Source organism: Palaemon carinicauda, chromosome 9, assembly GCF_036898095.1.
Source record: "Palaemon carinicauda isolate YSFRI2023 chromosome 9, ASM3689809v2, whole genome shotgun sequence".
NCBI lineage: Eukaryota > Metazoa > Arthropoda > Malacostraca > Decapoda > Palaemonidae > Palaemon > Palaemon carinicauda.
This window is the reverse complement of record NC_090733.1, coordinates 126,338,524-126,362,645: the sequence shown is the minus strand read 5'-3', so window position 1 is coordinate 126,362,645 and position 24,122 is coordinate 126,338,524.

Genomic DNA, 24,122 nt, shown 5'->3' with positions numbered 1-24,122 from the left:
CTATAGAGTAACTCCAAGTAGAAGGACTATTACCCCTATGGGTAGAGAAGTATCAAATCACTGTCCCAAAATAATCTTAATACTGTGGGGTCAGGATGACTGATTCTCGATCAGAATATTGAAGAAAACTATTAATTCAATATATGAACAGTACCAGCAGAATGCTCGTACAAGCGTACCCAAGGTATGTCAGAAATACTACTGTATCATGGTACTGTAGTTTTCTAATTGCAGTAAGTCTATATTACAATTTACTGGCTACTGTACATCATGTATTGTAGTCTAGTCATTATGCTGCCTTCATAGTAGCATATGACAGTACAGTGAACCCTCGTTTATCGCGGTAGATAGGTTCCAGACCCGACCGCGATAGGTGAAAATCCGCGAAGTAGTGACACCATATTTACCTATTTATTTAACATGTATATTCAGACTTTTAAAACCTTCCCTTGTACGTAGTACTGTTAACAAACTACCCTTTAATGTACAGAACACTTAATGTATGTACTACAGTACCCTAACTAAAACAGGCACAAATATTAAAGGCGATTTTATATCATGCGTTTCCTAAACACGCCAAAAAGCACAATAAAAATGGCAACCAATGTTTTGTTTACGTTTATCTCTGATCATAATGAAGAAACAAACGCATTTACACATCTGTGTATAGGTTTGTTTTTGCATCGATTATATTGATTATTCAGTACAGTATGTTGATTTTGTTATTACTACCAATGTTTTACTTAATTTTTCTTAGGACTACAAATGAAATGTTTTTCTTTATGACGCCGCCTGAAACGACGGCGTCATAAAGTACGCTCAGTAAACAAACGAAGGCATTTAACGCGCATGATGATAGTGATAAATAATGATATTACAGTAAAACGGATTTTGAGCGAAGCGAAAAATCTATTTTTGGGTGAGATGGCCATGTCGTCCTGATGGAAGTTCCTATAGGGTAGCTTCTAGGGTATATTACAACTACGGCGATATTCCCAGAGAATTTACCTTAAGGTACCAGAATTCTAACTCCTGGAGCAAATATCCTCCTGAAAGGGATATCGCGACATATCAGAGGACGTATTCTTGACACGCCACATGGCAATCTGTATCCGAACAGAGATTTCGTCTCGCAGGGGGCAATTGGCAAGAAACGAATTCGGGAAAGAAAAAGGGGAGCCGCTCCCAAGGCTCCCTATCTCCCGATTCGTAAGCGTGCCTGGTGCCATCTGTATTCCTTGTAGCGTACACGAGGTGCTACAGATACTGTATGTAGGGAGGGGTCCTACAGCCCTTTCTTAGAAGGCAAGGGCGGGTCCATCAGGACGACATGGCCATCTCACCCAAAAATAGATTTTTCGCTTCGCTCAAATCCGTTTTTTTGGGCTCAAGCCATGTCGTCCTGATGGAAGTATACCAGAGCATTACTGTATCTGTGGATTCTCAGAACGTGCCGTACTCCCCGGATGTAATTTTTCCCGGTCGACTAGACCTAGAGACCTAAGATGTTACCGTTTTTATACATCTTTCAACTAACTATAAACCATGTTAGAGCTTCCTGCCCCCTACAGGGAAGAGTCCTACTAGACTCTGGAAAAGTCTCGAAGAGTACATATACCTATGTATGAATACCAGGCAAGGTAATTAGTGGTCTCGCCCTATATTAAGTAAAGCATAGTTTGTAAAGAACCACTGCGTCAATATGAAATATCGACCAGTTCTCCGCACAAAACTTGTATTGGACAAAGGTTTAATCCGCATAGGAGGAAACTAGTAAAACCGCCATCGTCCCCTTATGGGACGGGGTCCTCCATTAAGGGAAAGCATAAACCAATGACAACATAGCTTGCATAAAGGAACAATTCTATTAGAATTATCCCAGATAAGGTACATAGAATGAATGCTCAATTATACCAATAAATTGACACAGGTGAAGGAGACGCAAGGTTCTCAAGAACAAGTTCATTGACAGACAATAAACAGACAGGTTAACCACAATTATATATAATATATAAGAAGAGGATAACCCAAAACTTTAAGCATAAGTATGATAGTAAACAGAACTTGTTTATCTGAAAGAAAACACATTAAATGCCACTTTAAGATACCGAGGTATCAAAGTCATAAAAGTCTGTATTACAAATCAATGACATTAACGTTAGAAACGCTCGGCACACATGTCTGCACTTATGCTAGGTTCACCTTTGGAAATGGAACAGTCTACATGGGCAACTCAGTGCCCTCACTTAGTTTGTAGTACGGTATGTAACTACACACTCACCCTGGAATTAATCGTCCCAATTAAAACCACTGTTCCTCGCAGAGTTAAACAGTAGGGTTAACGACGCGACCCACTGCTACCACAGATCTCTTTAGTTCCTCTACTTGCTTCGCATAGTGGCGAAAGAACACTCTGGAAGACTTCCAGCCAGTGTATGAACGGAGATGTTCAAAATCCATACAATTAAAGAAATTTAAGGATGAGGCAACTTTCCTCGGATCGTGACCTGCGGGTGTACTGTCAGGATCCGCTCTGCGAATAACATATGTGATTTTCGCTCTGAGTTGATTCAGAGATAAATTTGAGCCTGATGTTTCTCCCCTGAATAGTTGACCACCCTTGAAGTCTGAAGTTCTATGAAGATAGACCTTTAGGCATTCTACTGGACATAGAGATGCATCTTCTTTCAGAGGGCAGATTCTCCAGGGACCCCACCTGTTGGTGGGTAACTCATTCTTGGCGAGAAACGTAGGATCCGGAAACAGGTTCAGTTCTCCCCCATCCAGGAACTGAACACGACCTGCCTCTCTCGAGAGGGCTACAATCTCACTAACCCTGGCCCCGGACGCGAGTGCAAATAGGAAAATAACTTTTTGTGTCAAATCCTTAACGCACACTCTTCATTGCACAACAGAGAAGCGAAATGAAGAACTTGTCTAAAGACCATGAAATGGCCTTTGGAGGTGCTGAAGGTCTGAGCCTAGCGCAGGCTTTCGGAACTTTATTAAAGAACTCGTTACCTAGGTCGACCTGGAAGGCATATAGAATGGGTCTTGTCAAAGCAGACTTACACGCTGAAATCGTGTTAGCTGCCAATCCTTGACCATGGAGGTGGATGAAGAAAGATAAGCAGAAGTCTGTCGAGATCTCCTGCGGATTCTTCGCCTTGACAAAGGCCACCCATTTTCTCCAAGATGACTCATATTGCCTTCTAGTAGATTTGCACTTATATTCCTCTAGGAAGTCTATGCTGGCTTTCGAAATCCCGAAACGCTTTCTCACCGCTAGGGAGAGAAAATCATGAGCTGCAGGGTCCGGAGTTTTCTGTAATGAAGCGCAGACAGTCGACTTCTGGACTCGCTGGGTCAGAACTGGATCTGGTAGGGTACAAACTTCAGCTGTAGTTCCAATGCCAGGGGGAACCACACGCTGTTCGGCCACTTGTGGGCTACTATTGCCGCTACCCCCTTGAAGGATCTCAGTTTGTTGAGGACCCTCACAGAAGGTTGTGAGGAGGGAACAGATAAATCTGGACCCTCTGTTCCAGTTGAGGGACATCACGTCCACTGCTTCCGCTAAGGGGTCCTCGTACGGGGACACGTACAGGGGCAACTTCTTGTTGTCTTTCGTCGCAAAGAGGTCTATCTGCAGTTCTGGGACTTGATTCAGAATGAAGGAGAATGATCCTGCGTCTAAGGATCATTCCAACTCTATCGGTGTGAACCTGGATAGAGCGTCCACTGTCACATGGTGTGAACCTGGATAGAGCGTCCACTGTCACCATTGCGGACTCCTTGAAGGTGAACTGCCGACAGGTACCACTTCTTCTTTTCCGCAAATCGGAAGATGGCCAACATCACCAGGTTGAGAGGTGGTGACCTTGATCCTTGTTGATTCAAGCATCTCACAACTACCTAGCTGTCTATCACCAACCTTATGTGGATCGAGTGACGCGGAGGAAACTTTCTTTAAGGTATGGAGCACTGCCATAGCTTCTAGAAAGTTTATGTGAAAAGTCTTGAATAGCTTGGACCAAGTCCCCTGGACTTTTTCCCGATGAGAGTGACCTCCCATCCCTCCTTCGAGGCGTCTGAGTGAATCGTCACCGACGGGGGAGGTGCTGAAGAAGAACCGACTTTTTTAGAAGTCTGGCTTGGGACCAAGGCCTGAGAAGAGTACGTAGCCGAAGCGGAACTGGTCTTCTCAGATCTCTTCGCACGATTGATGCATAACTCTCCAAACTCCGGTTGCATCCTTTAGCTGTTCTCTTAGCACTGGGTCTGTCACCGAAGCAAACTGGAGAGAGCTCAGTACCCTCTCTTGTTCGCGTCTTGATATCCTTTCGGAATCTAGAAGTCTCTTGACAGAACCCGCTATCTCCTTCCTTTTCTACGCCGGGATGGGAGAAACGGTGTGACAAAAGGTCCCAGTGGATTCCCAGCCACTGGAACTTTTGAGATGGAGAAAGTCGAAACTTTTATCTGTTGATCTTGAAACCTAGGTACTGTAGGAACTAGATCACTTGACTGGAAGCTTGCAAGCATTCTGTCTCGGATGCTGCCCACACCAACCAGTCGTCCAGGTAGACTACTACCTGAATTCCCTTTAGGCGTAATTGTTTGAGAGCTACGCTCGCAAGCTTCGTAAAAATCCTTGGGGCAATGTTTAGCCCGAATGGCATGGCTCTGAAGGCGTATAGTCTTCGTTGTAGCCTGAACCCTAGGTAGGGGGAGAGTCGACGGTTGATTGGAATGTGCCAATAGGCGTCTGACAGGTCTATAGAGACGGAATATGCCCTCTTGGGCAGTAAGGTCCTTATGTGTTGCAGTGTTAGCATCTTGAATTTGTAATACACTATGAACTTGTTGAGTGGCGACAAGTCCAGAATGACTCTGAGCTTTTCCAAGTCTTTCTTGGGAACACAAAACAGCCTCCCTTGGAATTTGATGGACTTCACCTTTCGGATCACATTTTTCTCCAACAGTTCTTGAACGTACTCCTCCAGAACGGGGGTGGAGTGTTGGAAAACCCGAAGGCCCGGGGGTGGAGTGCTGTACCAGCTCCAGCCCAGTCCATTCTTGAGTAGGCTGTGGGCCCAGGGATCGAAGGTCCACCGATCCCAAAATTTCAGAAGTCTCCCTCCTACCGGTATCATCCCACTTGGACTGTCGTCCCGAGGTCTTGCCTCCCTGACCACGACCACCCCTGAATCCCCTTCCCCTTGAGGGGCGCCCAGACGAGCCTCTGGCTGCCCCTCTAGGCTTTGCTCAAAAGGAAGTAGACTGCCCTTCGAACGATGGGGTGAATGCCGTGGACTGTGTCGACACGGCCTGGGGTACCCACTGAAAAGTGGTCGGGGTTTGTGCCACGATCTGGGGCACTGGAGGCAATGGCAATTGCAGTTGCTGTTGCTGTCTAAAAGGCTTGGCTGGCCGGGACGGTAGCCTAGTCCTCATAGTCTTCCTCTTTGGTTGAGGACCTTCATCCGGGGAAGACTTTCTTTTGATAGCCAGGCCCCACTTCTGGAGAAGGTTTCTATTCTCCAAGGTGGCCTTATCAACTACTTCTTTGACCAAATCGGTAGGGAAAAGGTCTTTGCCCCAAATGTTGGAGGAGATTAGTTTCCTTGGCTCGTGCCTCACCGTAGCCGAGGTGAACACGAATTCCCTACAAGCTCTCCTCGTCTTGACGAAGCCATAAAGGTCCTTCGTCACTGTGGCCAGATGAGTCTTGGCCACCACCATGAACATTTCATGGACCTTGGGGTCACTTGCCATCGTCTCAAGAGTAGTCTGAAGAGACATTGAGGCAGCCAGTCTTTCTTTTGTCTCGAACTCTCTCTGCAAGAGAAAGTCAGACAGCTTAGGGAGGTCCTCGCCGAACTGACGTCCGGCGATATCAGCCTCCAACTTCCCAACTGAGAACGTAAGATGGACGTCCTTCCAGTCTTTGTGGTCCATAGGTAGGGCCAGCGACAAGGGTTTACACTCCTTCAGGGAGGGGCAAGGCTTGTCGGCCTCGACTGCTTTTAGTACAGCCGCAAACCCTTTCTGTAATAAGGGGAAGGCTCTAGCAGGAGAGGACACAAAGAAAGGGAGCTTCTTGCTCAATGCAGCTACTTTTGAGTTAGAGAAGCCCCTCTCTTTCAACGAGGATGAAAGCAGAGCTTGAGCCTTAGTATGGTCCATCACTATGACCTCCTTCGGCTCTGTCTCCTCCTTTGAAGCTGGTTCCTTCCTCAGCCGGACACATGGTTTAGCATCTGAGCACAAGGGAAGGTCTTTCACATTGAGCCTTTTCTGGGGCCCATGTGATTCTGCAAGGCTCTGCATCCACAGTTCCATTGCAGCCGCCATCTCCTGATTCTCCTTCTGCATTTGTTGGATCATTCCAACAATAGAAGAGAGGGCCTGTCCCAGCTCTACTGGGAGACCGGCCGATGTTGAGGGAATAGGCTCCGGAATCTGAACCGGAGTAGCCGACACCTCGTCGACCTCTTCCTCTACGACGTCCGGGGCTTGAACTTCATCCTGGCCTTCTGCCAGGAGGTCTTCTTCCAAACGCTCGTCCACGTCAGACATCCTGTCATCTAACTGGATGTCTTGCATCGCGACTGCGACTTCAGCATCCACCTGGATCTGACTTTGGGGGATCTCCTCTTGAGGCTGGGGAATCACAGCATCAGCTGATGCCTTAGGGAAAAGATACGCCCTCATCTTCTCACTTGGAAGATAAGGGCCAGAGGTGTTCTTTTGGAAGCTCCTTACCCAGGTACGAAGCTTCTCCCTTGCTATATCCCTTGATTCCGCCGTCCTAGGGGAATCAAAGGCCTCAGTAATCAGGTTAGTGCACACAGTACTTACCTGAGGGTCCCAATACTGGAGATCATCCTTGGAGACAGCGCATGCTGCGTGTCTCCTACAAAACTCATGTCCGCAGAGATTCTTGCTGCGGACGTTGCAGAAAACATTTCCGCACTTCGGAAGGTCCTCCTGTAAAGAGAAGAAATTTCCATGAGTATCAAGTGAACTATGTATCACTGGATATGCATAGTATAGCATAACAATTCAGAGAGGAAAGACACACACTTGTGTTTCCCTCACAACCCATTGCTGCAGCCTTCCAGATAATAAAATCAAATGGTTAATCTCTTCTAGAGTAACCAATGCAAAGTTTCTAGAGGAAACAGGTGGAGCTCACACCTAAGCAATGATTTTAAAATCCTGGATAATAGACAGGAAAGAACTCACTTTCCTATCTGTAGGGCAACAGCAAAGGACTTGTGCAAGAAAACACAAAAGTGTTAGAACACACAGTGCTGTACCAAAACCCATACTATAGTTTTCTTCTTACAGTATATGTTATATTGAAGAATACTGGTACAGTATAGGAGGTTACGTGCCGGCCGGCACACACCATGACTAGCTTTAAAGTATACTACTTAACAGCTATAAGGCGGCAGAACTCTGGTTCAAATGCATGTGCCGGCCGGCAACTACACAAGGTAGTACCCAGCTGCCGGCCACACTCTTGGTGACCGGCAGACAAGGGCTGACATTAGCTGGCCGGCAAAGGTACAGGACCGATGCCAGTCGGCAGCAAAAGAACCAGAGGACTACACCCGCCCGGCTGCCGGCCTCATAGGCCGGCAGCCGGGTCGGGTACAGCACTAGAAGAAAATAGGATGGATGCCGGGATAAGAGTGTACACTACCTCCAAGCCCGGCAATCCGAAAGAGTGCATATAAGGAAGGGGAGAATCTAATTCAGGCTTCCTGACCAATGCCGTCTGGCTCTACAGGCAGGCATGGAAGAGGGACCAAGGGAGGTCCGGGCAGCACTCAAAATATAAGACCCTTGCCGGCCGGCAAGGGGCTGAGTCAATCCCACATCCTAACCTATTCTAGGTCCAGATGTAGAACGACGTACAGTACTGTAATGGCTAGGCCATTACGGAGATAGAGGGGGAAGGGACAAAAGAGGGTCCTACCAACCTTGCTTTAGTGACGGATCACCCGCAGCCAAGAAACTTATCTCAGCCTAAGGGAGATCCAAGGGGGGAGGCCAGCAATACTTGCCAGCTCCCAGAGCACCAAAGCAAGGAAGGTGTTGCTACTCCCAGGGAAAGAAACTTATCCTCCCCCGAGAACAGCAACAAGGACTAGTCTGGTAGATCACAAAAGAAGGAATCATATCCACAGAAACCTTCGGTAGTGACCTAAGGAGGCTAAGCCACCTTTGTCTGTGTCAGGCCAGCGAGGGAGACTCTACCCCAAGCCAGACAAACACAGACTCAGACTAAAAAACTCTGTTGTTCTGTCCCTCTTTGAACCAGACTTACTGGAACAGGAAGGTACAGTAACACCCCTGTACAGTTTTATCGAAAATAAATTAGGAAAAAACCACTTAGGGATAAGCCCAAGGCTTAAACAGAGGGAATGGGATTGCATACCTTCTCCGAAGAAAAGAAAGCAACCGGGGGAGTATGAGAAAGTATACTAAGGCTCCATAAGCAACTTAGCCTAGGCACCAAGAGAATCGATTACCTAAATCACCGAAACTCACTCGTATACTATCTTGGAAATATTCCACACAATCTTAAATGTATAAAACATAGCCTAAAGCTTCAATAAAATTTTAATACACTCGGAAAAACCAAAATCATGCATGAAGTACTAGGACCAAACGACTAGGCTACATGGCCTAGCGTAGGCCAGAATGGCGAATACTTCGCCAAAATAATACTAAGCACGAAAGGAAATCCTATGTAATGCTAAATAGCTAAATTTTATTAAAGCAAAACAACCGGGAATGTCGCTCTGACTAACTAAACTTATACCTAGCGAGCGACAGCGTCCATGACGCCTCCGGTAGGCTACGGCTCTTGTAACAAAGATTAAACCTATTAATCACTCAAAAATTTACCAAGAGCCTACATTTATACATAAAAGACATGGTACTCAACTTATCAGAGGCCGACGAAGACGGAGAAGCCATGAAAAGCAGAATAAATCCAAGATTTGCGAGAAACACAGGAAAATACACCGAGTTGTTAAGCTACGCAAAAAGGAATGCAGATGGCGCCAGGATTGGCGCCAGGCACGCTTACGAATCGGGAGATAGGGAGCCTTGGGAGCGGCTCCCCCTTTTTCTTTCCCGAATTCGTTTCTTGCCAATTGCCCCCTGCGAGACGAAATCTCTGTTCGGGATGCAGATTGCCATGTGGCGTGTCAAGAATACGTCCTCTGATATGTCGCGATATCCCTTTCAGGAGGGATATTCGCTCCAGGAGTTAGAATTCTGGTACCTTAAGGTAAATTCTCTGGGAATATCGCCGTAGTTGTAATATACCCTAGGAAGCTACCCTATAGGAACTTCCATCAGGACGACATGGCTTGAGCCCAAAAAAGCTTTTAGAAAATATGTTATTACAAATATTATTTACCGTATCTATATAAAATCATACATACGTAGCAAAGCAGGAAAACAATTTACGAAAGAGAGAGAGAGAGAGAGAGAGAGAGAGAGAGAGAGAGAGAGAGAGAGAGAGAGAGAGGAGAGAGAGAGAGAGAGAGAGAGAGAGAGATTGTTTTACGTACGTAAATGTAAATTTTAAACAAAAAAAATAGCCCCATTTCATATAAAATAGGTTATTACAAATATTTTACTTTATCATATTACAGTAGTCTGCATAATACTGTAAAGTTCAGTACAGTATGTTGTTGTTATAGTCGTGGCGATGAAATTCTCACGAAACAAAAACACGGCATTCCATTACAACAGCTGATTCATTCTCTCTCTCTCTCTCTCTCTCTCTCTCTCTCTCTCTCTCTCTCTCTCTCTCTCTCTCTCTCTTCGTGTTATACAATACTTACATATAGATGAAGAAACTAAAATTAGTTTTCTTAGAGTCAATTAAATACGAAACGAAAAAATTATGCCGAGTTTACATCCATTTCAATCGTTGCTAAAAATACGGCATCCGATTTCATCAGCAAACCACTATTTTTTGGGAAACATCATTTTATTCTAGAAAATTGCTACTCTTTAAATAGTTAATTGCACATTAAGAAAGCGTGTACTTTTGTTTTTAAATTTCGGGTGTGTTTTAAAAATCGAGTATTGTTGACTTCTTTTTGTTTTACTTTTGGCTGTGATTAGATCAGCTGAAGTCTAGCTGCCGCTCTTGAGAGTGTACGAATACACTAACAAAGTATCGTTTATACCATTTCTTAACTTATTCAAACCGTCTACAGTATACAGTTGATATTACATAAGCACCAATGTGTTATAACCTATAAAATTTTTTTACATTAAATAAGCACCAATGTGTTATAACCTATAAAAATTTTTTGTTTGTTACAATTAAAACAACACACACACACACTCACTCTCTCTCTCTCTTCTCTCTCTCTCTCTCTCTCTCTCTCTCTCTCTCTCTCTCTCTCTCTCTCTCTGTGGGCTACTTTTCACTACCTCCCATTCCTTACCTCTCTCTATCTCTCTAACAAATATCTTTGTTGCTCCTCAAAGTTTCATTTATATTGAAAATCAATCATGATTCAATTTTCCTTACTTTCTCCAATCTCGCACCATCGGTCACATCGCGGTATTTTCGAAATTTCCGGAAAATCCGCGATTTTTGTATATACATGCGTTATGAAAAAAATCCGCTAAGTGGTGAATCCGCGATGGTCGAACCGCGAAGTAGCGAGGGCTCACTGTATGGTCCATCTAGCATGAAGCCAGCTGGACTAGGAAAATAAAGACATATATTTGTATATCCCACTCAGCCTATTTACTGTAGTCTTCCTACTATATTAAAATATAGAGTTTCCTGATCAGGGAGACTCAAGGAAAAAGGCTCCACCCTTTAAGGGTTAGGAGTGTATTACTCCTGCCTTGAAGTGTTTAATATTGTAGGGTAATCCTAATACTGATTTCTAATCAGGATATTGAAGAAATCATATTCATTCAATATAGGATTGGGCTCAGCAAATGCCTGTGTTGGATATCCAAAATATATTGGAAATAACTACTGTACTAGTATAAACTATATAGTAGTTTTCTATCTGCAGTATATTCTATACTGCAGATATACTGGCTACCTGTATAATATATACAGTAGTTCAGCCGGCATGTAGCCAGCATAGCTAGGTCTTGCCGGCATACCCGGCATGCTAGCTAGAGAGAGAGAGAGAGAGAGATAGCATGGAAAAAAGGCTACTCCTTACTGTGAATGTATACAGTAATTAAGGATGTAAAAATCTAATTTGACTGCCTTTCTCCAGAAAGAAGGTTCTCATAGAAGGGGAGAATGTACCATTCAGGCTTCCATGCAGCTACAGTACTATTGCCGACAAAGTACCGCCGATAGACTGCCGGCCGGCAAGTCCAGCAGTACCAGTACAATCGGCGTGCTGCCAACTGAGTCAGCACTATCTGTGCCGACCTGGCCGGCAATACCCCGGCAACAGGACATGTAGTAGCAGTCCAAGGGAGGACTGAAGAACCTTGGGAACAGAAGGGACTTCAAGATGGCTGCCGGTTGGGCCGGCAGTTGCCGACAGATGATGTGGTTGGCGGCAGTATGCTCTGCCGTCAGCCAAAGACATGACTAGAGAGGGAGTCTGGCTGGCTCCGGCAACCTACCAGCAAAGGTAAGGTTGCAAAATGCCGGCCCAAAGAAAGACAATGACTCAACCATCAAAAGTGGACAGAGGGGTAGGGAACAGGGTCCTATAACGAGTGTGAAAGGAACTGGCAAAAATTGTCAGTCCTACCACCTGTAAAAGAAACTCTGTTTCGGTATCGGCAGAATCCCAGGGAACAGGAGAGACTCAGTTCTCCATCCAAGAGATTGCTGACACAGTTAAGGGGATGGCGGCACTGCCGCCTCCTCTCAACAAAGAAGAAACAGAGTTCCAGTGCCACGTATCCTAGGCTAAAGAAAAATAATCTTCAGCCCAGAGAACTGTGGAATAGGACTAGTCTTTTAGTCGCAAGGAGAAGATGGTATCCTACCATAACACTAAGTGCAGCTAATGAGGGCTAACCTCCATTGCCGGCCACTTGGCCGGCAGGGTAATGATAGTATCCTACAACCCATTCGCCCTGCTGGCAGGTCACCAACATAAGACTAAATACTCTGAGATTCTGACTAAATCCCAAAACCTGATGGTATACCCCAACCAACGGTTAAGGGAAGAGGCAGGACAAACCCTAAGTTAGCCATGTCTGCATAAAATTCAAGGCAAAGCTATTAGGGTTGCAGCCTGAGGCTACACTCAGAGGGAAAGAGATTACCCTTAAGTCTCCGAAGAGACGTGTAATGTTTCATAACATTCTAGAAGGTATGTCTCCACTGAATGAAAACAATACACGAGGGTAACCGGGGAAAGTCTGAACGTATAGTAAAACGTCTAGGTAAGGTTACCTAGGCTATACGAGATCTCGGTTACCTAAATCACCGAAACTCTAACTATACGATCGACAGAGAAAAGGGGGAAACAAAAATTATGCACATTATCGAACTTTACGAGAATACAGTAATTGCCGAAATAGCTAAATAATTAAAATAATTAAATAAAGCTATTAAAAACTGGAAGTCGTTCTGCTATCTAAATAACACATGCCTAACGAATGACGGCGCCATGGCGCCTCCAGTAACTGGCCTAGCTCTTAAACAAAATAAAATACTCTAATTTCATTGTGAAACAGGAGCTAAAATATACTCATAGTAAAGACCCGATACTCAACTTTCCAGAGGCGGAAGAAGATGGAGAAAGCATAATAATAATCCTGTAAAACGATCGAAAAGTTAGATCACCAGGAAATATCACCGAGCGAGATCGCTACAAAAAAAGGAATGTCCGCCGTCGTGGGAATGGCGCTGTTGTATTCCCAATAGTATTACGAGAGTGGGGAGAGCCTTTGGACGGCACCCTTTTGCCACATCCTCCTCGAAGCCAAAACGCTGTTTGGGGTGCAGATTGCTATGGAGGCGTGTCAAGAATGCGTCCGCTGATATTATGCGATATCCTTTGGAGAAATTTTAAGGATATTCGCGCCAGGAGTTGGAATTCTGGATACCTAAAGGTAAAATTCTCTGGGAATATCACTGTAGTACATATATCCCTTAGGAAGCTACTTTAAGGAACTTCCATCACGACGACATGGCTTGAGCCCAAAAATAATATATATCCACCGGGTAAGTATATTCAAAAATTTATTTTAAATTGAAAATATAATTTTTAAATATTTAACTTAACAGGTGGATATATATGAAGCTGATTCACACCCTTGGAGGAGGGTAGAGACCAGTATTAAACAATGAAGGAATATAAGCTCAAGAGTTTTGACAATTAACAAAAAATCTTAAGTATTGATACCTGATAAGGAAGCTGACTTTGATGATACTCTGCCTCATTAGTCCGCTCTCCTTATGAAGCCCAGCGATCCACTCAGGGGGCTGAAAGACCTCTAGGTGCTGATATATATGGGGTGAACACCCCTATAACAGGACCTCAACAATACCCTTTACCTGGGCACTCTCAAGAAAACAGAATTGACCACCCGCCAAATCAAAAGATTGCGGAAGACTATCTCAGTCTCCACATAAAACCCAAAAATTGTTTTTTTTTTTTCTTTTAAAAACAAGTTTCAAGAGAAGAAAAAAGGATATTGGGATTAAGGGAATGTAGTGGTAGAACCTTCACCCACTACTGCACTCGCTGCTATGAAAGGTCCCAACGTGTAGCAATCGTCATAATGAGTCTGGACATTTTTCAAATACTGTAATGTGACGCAAACACTGATTTGCTCCTCCAAAAGGTAGCGTCCATAATACTTCTAAGAGACCTGTTTTGTTTAAAAGCCACTGAAGTAGCCACTGCTCTGACTTCATGAGCTTTAACTTTAAGCAATTTTCGATCATCCTCATTCAAGTGAGTGTGAGCCTCTCTGATTAAAAGTCTGGCAAAATAAGATACGGCATTTTTGGACATTGGTAAGGAGGGCTTTTTCACTGAACACCATAAAGCCTCTGAATTACTTCAGAGCCCTGACAGGGCATAAGACTCTTTCAACTTCATTCCCAACAACCTCTGAAAGGTTGGGAATTTCAAATGATCTCAGCTATGGATGAGATGGTCGTTCATTTTTAGCCAGGAAACCAAGCTGCAGGGAGCATACTTTTATTGGAGTAGAAGCCAATGTTTTTGCTAAAGGCATGTACTTCACTGACTCTCTTTGCTGTAGCAAGGCTCACTAAAAAAAGAGTTTTGAGGGTAAGATCTTTGAAAGAAGCTGAATTTAGTGGTTCAAATCTTTCAGTCATAACAAACTTAAGGACTACGTCCAAATTCCAAGCTGGAGTAGTAACTTGACGTTCCTTGGAAGTTTCAAAAGACTTGAGAAGGTCTTGAAGATCCTTATTATTAGAGAAATCTAGATTTCTGTGTCTAAAAACTGAGGCTAGCATGCTTCTATAGCCTTTAATAGTAGAGGCAGAAAGGCTGCGGTTATTTCTGAAATGAAGCAGGAAGTCCGCGATCTGTGCTACAGAGGTATTGAATGAGGAAACAGAAGAGGACTTGCACCAATCTCTAAATACCTCCCATTTAGATTGGTACTGTAGATCCTGATGGTAGAGGATCTCCTCGCCCTTGCGATCGCTCTAGCAGCCTCCTTTGAAAACCCTCTAGCTCTAGAGAGTCTCTCGATAGTCTGAAGGCATTTAGACGAAGCGCGGGGAGGCTTTGATGGAACCTCTTTATGCGAGGCTGACAAAGGAGGTCCATCCGCAATGGTAAACTTCTTAGAACGTCCACCAACCATTGATGTACCTCGGTGAAGGGCCAGAGGGGAGCAACCAACGTCAACCTGGTCCCTTCGTGCGAGATGAACTTCTGCAGGATCTTGAAAGGAGGAAAGGCATAGATTTCCAGATGGGACCAGTCCAGAAAAAAAGCGTCTATGTGGGCTGATTCTGGATCTGGGACTGGAGAGCAGTAAGTGGGAAGCTTCTTTGTCAAGGAAGTCGCAAACAGGTCTATGGTAGGGCGACCCCAGACCCTCCATAGCTTTTCGCACACGTCTTGGTGAAGAGTCCACTCCGTGGAGATGACCTGACCCCTCCTGCTGAGGCAGTCTGCTCTCATATTCTTCTCTCCTTGCACAAATCTTGTCATAAGGGAGATGTTTCTTTCCTTTGACCAGATGATGAGGTCCTTTGCGGTGACAAACAGGGAGTGAGAGTGGGTCCCTCCCTGTTTCGCAATATAGGCTAAAGCCGTGGTATTGTCAGAATTCACTTGTACCACACTGTTCCTGATCAGACTCTCGAAATTTTTCAAGGCCAGATGGACTGCCATAAGCTTCTTGTGATTGATATGGAGTTCTTTCTGATCTTTGGACCAAAGACCTGAGCATTCTCGATCTTCCAGAGTCGCTCCCCAACCCGTGTCCGATGCGTCTGTATACAACACATGATCTGGGCTCTCAGAGGCCAGTGAGAGACCCTCTCGACGTCTGTGGTTGCTGTCCCACCAAGCCAGGCACTTCTTGACTGAGCTTGAGATCGGAATGAAAATAGCCTCTAAACCCTGGTCCTTGTTCCAATGCTGATTTAGGTGGAACTGCAGAGGATGCAGGTTGAGTCTTCCCAGGGAGACAAACAGTTCTAATGATGAAAGGGTTCCCACGAGGCTCATCCAAACCCTTACTGAACACTTGCTCTTCCTCTGAAAGAGATGAATTTTTGAAAGAGCTTGCTCCAATCTTGTGGGCGACGGAAAAGCCCGAAAAACTTGACTCTGTATCTCCATCCCCAAATATATAATCGTCTGGGATGGAGTCAGCTGAGACTTTTCTTTGTTCACCAAGAGACCTAGCTCCTTGGCTAAGTTCAATGTCCACCTGAGATCCTCCAGACAGCTGTGGAAGGACGACGCTCTGATCAACCAGTCGTCTAAATAAAGGGAGGCTCTGATCCCTGATGAATGTAGGAAGCTTGCTACATTTCTCATGAGCTTTGTAAAAACAAGAGGAGCAAGGCTGAGGCCGAAGCACAGTGCTCGGAATTGGTAAACTACATTCCCGTGCATGAACCTTAGATATTTTTGGAAGGTTGGATGAATCGGGATATGGAAGTACGCATCCTGGAGGTCGAGGGAGACCATCCAGTCACCTTCCCTTACTGCTGCTAGAACAGATTTTGTAGTTTCCATCGCGAACTTGGTCTTCACAGTGAATAAGTTTAGAGCACTTATATCTAGCACTGGTCTCCAGCACCCCGAGTTCTTCGGAACCAGGAAGAGACGGTTGTAAAATCCTGGGGACTGAAGGTCCAAGACCTTCACCACTGCCCCCTTTTCTAATAAAAGAGACACCTGATGATGCAAGGCTTGCCTCTTTGCTTCCTCTCGATACCTGGGAGAGAGGTCTCTTGGAGTATTTACAAGAGGAGGTTTCCGTACAAATGGGATTTTTTAACCCTCCTTTAATAAAAGTACAGACTATTGATCCGCTCCCCTTCTCTCCCAAGCTTGCCAGAAAGTTGTCAGTCTGGCACCTACTGCTGTCTGAAGCCGTGGACAGTCAGACTCTGCCACGGGAGGACCTGGATCCTCTTTTCTTACCTCGCCTTCCGTCAAGTCGAGAGGTGCCTCTATTGGAGGCTCTGCCACGAAAGGGAGGAATAAATCCTGAGGCTGGTGTATCAAACTTGGGTTTGACGCTGGTAAAGGAAGGGGGCAAAACTTTGCGTGCTGTTTTGGCCACTAGGTCATGCGTATCTTTCAGCGCCAGCGACGAAGCAATATCTTTGATAAGATCTTGTGGGAACAAAGTATTTGACAGAGGAGCAAACATCAACTCAGACTTCTGGCACGGGGTAATTCCTAAAGAAAGGAAAGAGCATAAGGATTCCCTTTTCTTTAAAACCCCCACAGTGAAAACAGCAGCAAGCTCGTTGGAACCATCCCTAATGGCCTTGTCCATACACGACATGATTTGGATGGCAGTCTCATTGTCCGAGGGAGAAAACTTTTTGCTTAAAGCTCCTAAGGACCAATCCAAAAAATTAAAAACCTTGAAGGCATGAAATACTCCTTTCAAAAGATGATCCTGTTCTGAAGGGGTCCATAAAATCTTGGAGCGTCGCATGGCAAGACGATGGGGAGAGTCTACCAGGCTTGAGAAGTCTCCCTGGGCAGAGGCAGGTACTCCCAAGCCGAGAACTTCTCCCGTGTCATACCTTACGCTGGAACGTGACGCTAACTTAGAAGGAGGAAAAGCAAAGGCAGACTTTCCTAAGCTTCTTCTGGTTGCCAACCAGTCTCCCAGTAAGCGCATGGCTCTCTTGGATGAGCGAGAGAGAACTAATTTCGTAAACGAAGGTGTTGCAGCAGTCAAACCTAACGTAAACTCAGAAGGGGGCGAACGAGGAGCAGCAGAAACAAACTGAGTTGGAAAAACTTCTTTAAAAATAACCATGATTTTTCTAAAATCAAGAGATTGTTGGCCAATCTTAGGTCCTTCTTCCTCTGAAAGGATCCCTAAAGGAGCATTAGTAGCGAGAGGATCATCGATTTCCTCTTCAGAGAAAACTTTGTCCGACAAAATTAAATCCTTACGAGAAGGAGAAATCTCTGAATGTAGCTTGACATCCTACATCCATTGTAACTTGAGAAGTAGTTAAGGCAGGAGGGTCGAAATCACGTCGTGACTGCTGTGACTGCCGATCGACTACACGCCGTAACTGCAGTGACTGACGCTCGACGTCACGTCGTGACTGCGGTGACTGCCGTTCGACAACACGTAGAGACTGCGGAGGCTGACATTCAAAGTCATAGCGAGACTGCCGTGACTGTGCGAGATCGCGGTTAGATTGAACAGACTGACGTTCTACTTCACGTCTAGATAAACGCTCAAAATCTCGTTTAGCCGTAAAGCTTACACTGGGGTTAACATCGGATTGACGCATCATTTCACGTTTAGAAGGTTGAAGACCTGACACTCGTTTAGTAGGACCGTGGCGCACAGCAAGCAAAGGTTCCTGACGAACAGGAGCAGGACCGTAAGCCTGCAAAAGGGAGGACAATTTAGACTGCATGTCCTGCAAAACACTAAGCTTAGGATCTACCTCAAGCGGAACAGACCTAGATTTCGATAACGTCTGTTCAAAAACGTCATCACTAACAACGAGAGACGCAGAATTAAGGTCACGTCTGGAACGACCAAAAAGCACAATGGGATCGTGACTCTTAGAAAGTGCCTCCGGGGCCACAAAAGAAGACGTTAAATAAGGTCGCTTAATCGGAGAACCTTCATCTGAAGAAGGAATACGTTCCGGGCTGCTCCAATGACTACAGCCAGGACGGATACTCTGTTCTGAAGGAACTAACTTTCTTTTCAACGGTCTCGAAACCTGACGCCAGGATTTTTTCTTTGCAAAAGAATCATCAGAAGAGGAGGAGAACTTAGTCTCGCCTCTCTTATGGTAAGGACGTGCTTGAGGAGCAACGTCTGTAACCTCTGAGGGAAAGTCTGTTCGTTGTTTAACGCTTATTGCTACCTTTGGTCTTGTGACATTCCTTCTCCCAGGGGCTGGGGAGCTTGAGAGCGGTCTCGGACTGGTTGAGCGACAGACAGGAACACTTTTCACTTTATCACTTTCACTTTTTAAAATCTTGATATCAGACATAAGCTGATTTCTGTCTGAGGCCAGCGATTCGACCTTTTCACCCAAGGCATGAATTGCTTTTAACATATCCTTAAGAGAAGGTTCATTTGTGCATGTAGGGGGTTCTGAAACTACCACTACAGGGGGAGGAAAAGGTTCAGGGCCATGGGAAGAGGACAATTCAAGCGAACGAGAAGAACTACGCCTATGCCTATCTCTCTCGAGTTTTCGAGTACTGTATATTTCTCATATTCCAAAAATTCAAACTCCGACAAAACCACACACTCCTCACATCGATCACCTAATTGGCAAGTTTTGCCTCTACAATTGACATAAATAGAGTGGGGATCGATGGAAGCCTTTGGAAGGCGCTTGTTACAGTCTTTTGAACATTTACAATAAACCGGGGAGGGGTCAGCAGGAGAAGGGTCAACCATTATGGAAAATTCAAAAAAGAGATCCAAAAACAAGCAAAGTTCATCAACAGAAAATCAAAAAAGGGATTCAAGATAATTCGAAGAAATTCCAGCACAATGATAGCCAAAAAACCATTACAAGTACTTCACCAATTGCAGAAAACTTTTAGGTTAAGCGCGAGCAAGGAATCAATGTTGACATTCCAATCGGCAGAGAAGAACTGGATGGTATTGGAATATAATTGGTATCCTGCCGACAGTTGGCGCTGGTGTATACCCTGCCAACCAGCATAGTGATCGCCCGCGAGTTTTGAATCTGCCAACCGTATATCCACTGGCTAAGTTAAATATTTAAAAATATATATATAACTGCCAGATAAGTATTCATAAAACTTTGTTTTATCATAAAAACTCCATTTGTATGAATAGTACTTACCTGGCAGTTATATATATATATATATAGCTGATTCACACATTTGGAGGAGGGAAACAGACAGAAAAACATTGTTGGGGAAACAACAAAAGAGTTGTAGGAGAAAAAACACCTTGATTCCTTACCTGCTAAGGTAGCTGACTTCAAAGGTTACTGCCTCTAGAGTCGCTTTCCCTTAAGAGTGTTCAGCCAGGAGTAGACCTGCTATGCAGCAAACAACTCAATCGAGTCTGTCAAAGGGGTAAGACCAACAACTTGACTAGACTTTAGAAACTACCTTTTCCCCATATAATAAAAACCTGCAACCTTACTAAAACTAACCACCTAACCTTGCAGAATAGATACAAAGTATCTATCTAGACTGAGGGAATCGTACCACAAGACGAAGTCCTCAGACAACCATAAAAACACAAACCTTTAAACATGCATCCAAGGTAAGGTTGAGTGGGGGTAGTAACTCCTTTGCCTAATACAGAAGCCACAGCTACGTATGGGCCCAAGGTATAACACTTGTCATAGTCTACTCTCACCTCTCTGAGGTAATGAGAAGCGAAGACAGAGTTGCTCCTCCAGAACGTTACGTCCATGATTTGCCTGACTGACATATTTTTCTGATATGTCAGTGAGGTAGCAATGGCTCTCACTTCGTGAGCCCGTACTTTCAACAGGGCGAAGTGTTCCTCCTCACATAAGAGGTGGGCTTCCCTAATAGTTTCCCTCAGGAAAAAGGACAAAGTATTCTTTGACAGGGGTTTTTGTGGATCCTTCACTGAACACCATAACGAGTTGGATGTATCCCTCATGTTCTTGGTGTGAGCCAAATAAGCTTTGAGGGCCCTAACTGGGCAGAGGAGTCTTTCCTGCTCCTAATCCACTAGGTTCATGAGGTTAGGGACCTCAAACGTCCTTGGCCAGGGTTTTGAATGGTTCTCTTCCTTGGCGAGAAAGTCGAACCTTAAGGCACAAACCGCTCCATCCTAATTGAACCCTACCCGCTTCTCAATCGCCTGGATCTCGCTAACCCTTTTGGCAGTCGCTAGAGTCAAAAGGAAGAGGGTTTTCTAAGTTACATCTCGAAGAGAGGCTTGCGAGATAGGTTCAAATTTCTTGGAGCACAGAAACTTAAACACCACATCCAGATTCCAAGATGGGGGTTTTAACTGTACCTGTTTCATTATCTCAAAAGACCTAATGAGGTCTTGCAAATCTTTATTTTGGGACAACTCTAGGCCTCTATGCGTAAATACGGTCGAGAGCATACTCCTGTATCCTTTGATGGTAGATACAGCCAGCTTAGCATCCTGTCTGAGGTACAATAAAAAGTCTGCAATCTTGCTCAGAGAGGTAGTGGTCGAGGAAATCTTGTGCCGCCTGCACCAAGCTCTAGAGGCCTCCCACTTAGACTGGTAGGCTCTTTGTGATGAGACCCTCCTTGCTCTGGCGATAGCTTTCACAGCTTGTGCCGAAAAACCTTGAGATCTGACAAGCTTCTCGACAGTCTGAAGGCAGTCAGCTTGAGAGCGAGGGGGTTTTGATGATGCCTCTCGAAGTGGGGCGAAGATTTGGACTTGCCGGGAGTCTTCTTGGGAAGTCCATCAGCATGCCCACCACTTTGGTGAACCATTCCCTTGCAGGCCAGAATGGAGCCACTAGGATCATTCGTCCCGAATTGAGGAGAGCGAATTTTCTGATGACCAGATTGATGATCTTGAACAGGGGAAACGCATATATGTCCAACCCCGTCCAATCCATCAAGAAGGCGTCCACTGCTACCGCTTCCTCGTCCAGGACTAGGGAGCAGTAGTTGGGGATCCTCTTGTTCAAGTTGGAGGCGAAAAGGTCTATTACAGGTCTGCCCCACAACTTCCAGAGGCTCTGACAGACTTGCGGGTTGAGAGTCCATTCCGTGGGAAGAACTTGTCCCTTCCTGCTGAGCATGTCTGCCCTGATGTTTCGTTGCCCTTGAACAAACCTCGTCAACAGCTGAGTCTTGTTCTCGCTCGCCCAAAGAAGAAGCTTTCATGCTGTTCTGAACAGAGAGAGGGAGTGAGTTCCCCTTGTTTCCTGATGTACGCAAGAGCTGTGGTGTTGTCTGAATTGATCTCCACAGTCTTCACTGACACCGAGGTTTTGAAGGCTTTTAGCCCCAACAGAATGGCCATCAACTTCTTCCTGTTGATATGCCAACTGACCTGCCTTCCTTCCCAAATGCCTGAGACCTCCTTGGTCCCTAGTGTTGCTACCCGGCCTGACTGCGACGCGTCTGAGAATAACACTAGGTTGGGATTCTTTTTGTACAGAGAGATCCCTTCTCCTAACAGAGCTGGGTCCAGCCACCACATCTAAAGATCCTTGATCTCTGTCGGAATGGGAAAGGAAAAGGAGTCCTCCTGGGTTTTCCTGTTCCAAACCTTTGCGAGGAAGTGTCGCAGAGGTCTTAGGTGCAGTCTCCCCAACGAGACAAACTGCTCTAGGGAGGATAGAGTTCCCAGCAGACTCATCCACTCCTTCGCTGAGCATTCCTGCTTCTTTAAAAATTCTCTGACCTTCTCCAGGCACCTGGTCTGCCTTTCCTGGGAGGGAGAAGCCCGAAAAAAAAACTAAATTCAGAACTATCCCCAAATAGAGAATAGTCTGATTCGGCTCGGTCTGAGACTTCTCCCTGTTTATGATGAGTCCCAGGTCCTGCGTCATCGTATACGTCTTCCGTAGGTCCTCCAGACATTTTTCTTTCGACTGTGATCGGATCAACCAGTCATCTAGATAAAAGGATACCCTTATCCCCTCCTGATGTAACCAGCCTGCCAAATTTGCCATCAGCTTGGTGAAAACTTGAGGAGCAGTGCTGAGACCGAAGCAAAGTGCCCTGAATTGAAAACACTTGCCCTTTATTCACAAATCTCAGATATTTCCTTGAAGTCGGGTGAATGGGGACATGAAAATAAGCGTCCTACAGATCGAGAGAAACCATCCAGTTGCCTGTACGAACTGCTGCCAGCACGGACTGAGTCGTCTTCATGGAGAACTTTGTTTTCTCCACGAAGGCGTTCAGAAAGCTGACATCTAGGACTGGTCTCCATCCACCCGAGTTCTTGGGAACCAAAAACAGGCGATTGTAAAAGACTGGGGAGGCAAGGTCCAGAACTGGCTCTATTGCTCCCTTGACCAACATCTGGTCGACTAGCTCCAGAAGAGCCTCTTGCTTCCTCGCGTCGGCGTACTGTACCACTAAGACTAGGGGAGTATCTGCGAAAAGAGGCTTCTTCAAAAAGGGGAACTTGTAACCTTCCTTGATGACCGAGAGGGACCAGGTGTCCGCCCCTCTCCTCTTCCAAGACTGCCAAAAACGTGACAGTCTTGCGCCTACTGTTGTCTGGAGGACTTCCATCTCATTTCTTGGATCGGGGCCTAAACGCACCTCTACTCCTCCTTGGCCCTGACTCTTGTCTTCTCCCCCTGAAATCCGCTCTCGAGGAAGCCCTCCTCCGAAAGGGCTGCTGGAACTTCCTCTCTTCCTTCTTCAGAGGAGCAGGAGTGACAGGCAAAGGCTTCCTAGCAGACCGAGATAAAAGGTCCTGAGTAGCCTTTTGTGCCAGAGAAAGGGAGATATCTCTGACCAGAGCTTCGGGAAAGGGATGGTGTGACAGAGGGGCGTAAAGCAGCTCCAACTTCTGGGCAACAGTCACCGACCTAGAGGTGAAGGAGCACAACAGGGCCCTCTTCTTTAAGACACCTGCTGAGAAAAGGGAAGCCAACTCATTAGCCCCATCCCTTAGAGCTTTGTCCATGCAGGACATGATACTCGTCAGATCCTTCGTGCCTTCGAGAAGTTCTGTCTTCCTAGCCAGAGTCCCAAGAGACCAGTCTAGGAAGCTAAAAACCTCGAAAACCCTGAAAATTCCCTTGACGAGGTGATCAAGTTCCGACATGGACCACATCACCTTGGCAGAGTTCAGAGCATGTCTTCTTGCCGAGTCTACAAGACCAGAGAAGTCCCCTTGGGAGGAGGCAGGCACTCCTAGACCCAATGGTTCTCCTGTCTCATACCGGCCTTGGAAGTGAGCCGAGATGGTGGGAAAGAAAAGGTGGTCTTGACCGCTTGTTTCCGTTCCTTCGTCCAATCACCCATAGCGAGAGCTTTCCTGGCAGAAATCGAAAGCTTCATTTGGATGAAGGCCGAATGCTTCGTAGCCTTTTTTCTGGCGAATTGTGACTGAGAAGAACGAGGAGCCGAAGGTTGGAATTCCTCCCCATATAGTTCCAAAAGGGAGCGAGACAGAACCTTATAATCACTAGCAGAGTCGATAGGTTTCTCTTCCTCTTCCGAAACATCATCGAGGCCCTGATCAGGGTCTACATCCTGAAGAAGGGGGCTGCAAGCAGCCTGACACCGAGAGCTGCTTGCATCCTGGCGCCTAGAAAAGGAAGCGTCCTGGCGGCGAGAAGCGTCCTGTTGACGAGAATAGGTATCGTCCTGATAAGGCAGGCTGCATTCGTCCTTATAAGGAAGGCTGCATTCGTCCTGCTGCCTAAATCGTGAGGCGGAATTGTCCTGGAGCTTCGAGTGAGAGGCGGAAACGTCCTGGCG